Genomic DNA, 4,047 nt, shown 5'->3' with positions numbered 1-4,047 from the left:
GATCAGTTTGATCACCCGTCTTCTCTTCTTCTTCATCAGAAGCAATCTCAATGCCCTGTTCAAAGGCCCACTCCTTAAACGGAGGCGGTGCCTGCTCCTTTAAGACCTCAGCATCATACACCGTTGTGGCGTATTCATTCCTCAACCAGAGAAACTCAAAATTAGTGCCTGGGTGGACAAGATCCCAAGCAAGCTTCAGGCGTGCCTTAATTTCCTTCTCATTCTCGGCAACCCGCCAATTTTGCTCTTTGGACAGCTCCTCTTGATGCTGGTTCCTCATTTTAACCATCTTCTCGTCCTTTAGTTGGAGGTTCTCCTCATCCGCCGCCTCAAGAGCCTTCAGTTCAGACTTAGCATTATTCAGCTTTAACTCAAGGTTGGCGGCTTTGGCGTTGGCTGCGTCAGCTGCAGCCGTCAGAGTCTTGATCAGCTCCTCCTGTTTCAACTCTTGAGCTTTTATTTCAACGTCACTCATTATATTTGTGTATTCAACAGAGTTGAGAGCTTCGCACTACTATATTTACGATCAAACGCAATGCCAAAACATGAGCTAATAGAACGCCCAATTTAGTGTCGTCGCAATAGGTAGCCTGATGCAATGGTAGGATAAGCTAATACAACGGTCAATTATTTATCATATCTAATGCAACGGTCCATTATATGCAGTGGCATTAGGTTGGGCTAATGCAACGGCAAAAAGAGCTAACACAACGGGTGTAAAATTTTCAACCTTATATTCTCCCCCTCCGTATTTTTTACCCAAAATTTCGAAATTCGAACTGAAATCTCCAAATATTTAAGCCCCCGCTTTTCTCTTATCTCCAATATCAGAGTTACAAATTAAAATATCCCCAAATTCCCCTTCTTCTAGAAAAATTTAAAAACCCTCCTAAAAAAAAACTAAAATCTCTAAATTCTTTCAAAAATCAAATTGGAGAAGTAAAAATTCACATTTTTCTTCATTTTTTGGTGGATTTTCAGTTCACATAGTTAGGGTTTCCTATAACTTATGGATTTGAGTTATCTCGTAATGAGGATTACCAAGGGTTCGTAGATCTGGTGCGGCAGTTTTAATTACTGACGTTCTGCCGCACCGGTGTGTGGTGGGCCTATGCCTTCAACACTCTTACGGTATCCCTCCAAAAATAGCCCAGTCAAAAAGAGGAGAGAGAACATCATAGCTCGTATTGTAAAACTCTTATGGCGACTGTGTTCAAGGTTTTGTTCTTAAATTAGTTGTTGCTACACCTTCTGGTAACTCATGTATTATCAATTTTCTTTTTATTGAGTAACTTTTTGAGTTTTCAATTTAGAAATGGTGATTATTGCTATTTTGGGGTTAGCTAAAGTGAATAATTTTAATTATATAGATGTGTTTAATTGATAACTGCTCACTAATGTGTATTTTTTATAGGAATTTTTGAGTGTATAATTTTGATTAGAAAGTACTGTAATATTTAATTGGTAAGATAGTTTTTACGACCTTCAATTTTCTTGTTTTTTTTCCCTGTGCATGTCGTTAAGTTGTTGCCTTCCTACTATTGCATCCCTACCTGCCTTTATGTTGCTAATGATACTAGTGCGGAAATTAAATCTTGCCCCATTTTAATTTTATCAAATATTGTCGAAAATGTTGGAGAGAAACCTAATAATTTGTTGTAATATGAAAGGGAATTGGTGAAATATTACTTAGAGAAGGGAACAACATCAGCACTAGAAAATGCAGATTCCTTTTTAACCTTACATGCAACTAAAGATGTGGATGGTTTTTATAGAGATCACTTTACCATCACCAACTACTAGACCTCCCAGGTAGAAACATGTATGAAGTAATTCTTATAATCTTGTGCTTTGTTTATTTTTTATTTAAAGAAAATGTTCATAGACTTATTCGGTGTCGATTGTATAAGTACGTGTCTAATTTTGTGATATCGATTGAGTGCATTATCTTGTAAATCATGTTGACCTGTGAACTACTACTAAATATCAGGTTAATTTGTTGGTTTTGTTAATCTGCTGAATTTTGTTGTTACTCTTGATTTTATGAGAAGTGGCCATGTTATTATGAACCTTTTAAGAGCGTTTTATATTAAAACTTGAGGATTATACTTGGCTGCAACTATAATTATCAACCCTTGGAAATATGAAATCATGTGTTAAGTGATTTATAGGTTTATCATGAATAAAGTTTAGTTGAATTTACATTGGTTGATTGTTGTTGTGGTGGTTACGTGACCAGATTTTATGTTAGAATTAGATTTTTAAGCTTTGTTTCTATATTTGTTTTTGTCTCTGTTTTGTGTTTAGAACTTTATTATTTTTGCGAATTATGGGTCATTTTTTTGGTGTTAATTTGCTTGATAGATAATGTGACATTTTATATGGGTATTAAAATATAGTTTGTACGTATTGATTTGAGGCTCTAGTTATATGTTGATTGATGTTGGGGTTTAAGAATGTGTTGTTTACATCTGAGAGCTATGAACTTCTAAACCTCAAATTTATGTTATTTAACTTATATGTTGCTCTTATTGAACCTATAGCTATAAGCTGAACTTAGTCGACTTTTCAGAACTTATACTTTTGGGTTGCTGAAATGCGGTCTGGGTGCCCAAATATATGCAACTCTACTTCTACTCATAATGTATGCTCTAAGCTGGTGTAGAGGCTAACTTTAAATTTGCTGTCTCCTTTTTCTTCTATTTCTATTTAATCTTTTTTTAAGGGATATGGATTGGATAGTTTGGGCATTTTAGAGAATGCTTGCTATCAACTTATTAAGTTATGTTTGTTATCTCATTGACATACTGTGATGATGTGCTATAGAGAAGTTAATACTAGTTTTAGTTGGTGGTTGACAATGCATTGCGAGATCTGATTAATATAGTTCTTTCTTTCTCTAGTGAATTATATTGTGCTTAATCCTTTGCTTATCATTTTCCAGGGAAATGCGTCTCGTGGGTGGATGACTTATGTACATTTGTCCTATGTTACCTGGTTTGGGCTTTACTTCACCAAGTACCTAAGTTGATTGAATTACTGCTACTGTGCCTTTGCTTCATATTTTGTTTTGTGTGAAGGAGCAACACAAGCAAATGACTCCATGAGGATGCTTATAGCTACATGAGATCCATCAGACCAAGGGTTCAGGTTGCTTCAATCCAGTGGCAGCCCTGGCAGGTACTTTATCGTTGAATTGCCTTGTTCAATTGCCTTCTATATATACTAGTTAACTATATGCTTAACTGCTTTGGATTAAATTTTTATATTTTTTAGGTATTATTTTGAATTGCATTATGTTAATTGATGAAAATGATGCTATTGTGAGGCAAAGAGGAGCAGCAAGAATGAGAGAAAGAAATGATAATGCGGTCCAAATAATTGCCCAAAATATCAGACAAAATGATTTAGTTTTAACTTTTTTTTTCTTAGTTTAATAGTGATAATTTAAATTTGTAATTTTCCCTTATACATAATAATGTATAAAATTTTTATTTATATTAATAAAATTCTTATTTTTTTTTGAAAATTCTAATTTGAATTGTATTATTATTATTATTATTATTATTATTATTATTATTATTATTATTATTATTGGCATTAGGTATATGCACCGTGGCATTAGTTATATGGAATTGTGGCATTAGGGTATATGAACCGTGGCATTAGATATTATAGCTAATGCCACGACAATGATGTTGCCGTTGCATCAGGTATTGATCTAACGCAACGGAACATTGATGCCGTGGCATTAGGTGTCATGTGCCGTTGCATTAGACCTACTGCAATGCCAGCAGATGCCACGGTATGTGGCCGTTGCATTAGGCCTAATGTCACGGATTTTGATTCCTAATACAACGGATTTGGGGGTTGCAATAGGTCAAAAATGTAGTATTGTTCAGAGGCCCTCTACTTAGCATTATTTACCTCTTCTTGCTTCCGCTTGAATGGGACCCTGAGCCCGTCTCCCCTCAGCATCGCCTGTAGGGTGTAGGCGGCATATTAGAATGTGAATAAGGAAGGAAAGAGAAATTAAGCGCAAAATTC

The 4,047-nt window shown here is 35.2% G+C and overlaps 1 long non-coding RNA gene across 4 annotated transcripts; it reads left to right on the top strand.

The window, feature by feature from the left end:
* The first annotated feature begins 845 nt into the window (after positions 1–845).
* Positions 846–3,441, top strand: LOC145570462 (uncharacterized). 4 transcript variants are annotated; one of them, XR_014096470.1, is made up of 5 exons: positions 846–1,254; positions 1,671–1,812; positions 2,945–2,997; positions 3,081–3,180; positions 3,277–3,441. It is a non-coding gene; the product is annotated as an uncharacterized LOC145570462 (long non-coding RNA). The 4 variants fall into 4 exon arrangements; XR_014096471.1 differs by having other exon boundaries at positions 846–1,218; positions 1,671–1,822; positions 2,945–3,180; XR_014096469.1 differs by having other exon boundaries at positions 2,945–3,180.
* The last annotated feature ends 606 nt before the right edge of the window (positions 3,442–4,047 follow it).

This window comes from Chenopodium album, chromosome 12, assembly GCF_948465745.1.
Source record: "Chenopodium album chromosome 12, dcCheAlbu1.1, whole genome shotgun sequence".
Lineage (NCBI taxonomy): Eukaryota > Viridiplantae > Streptophyta > Magnoliopsida > Caryophyllales > Amaranthaceae > Chenopodium > Chenopodium album.
This window is presented reverse-complemented; position numbering and strand designations above follow the sequence as displayed.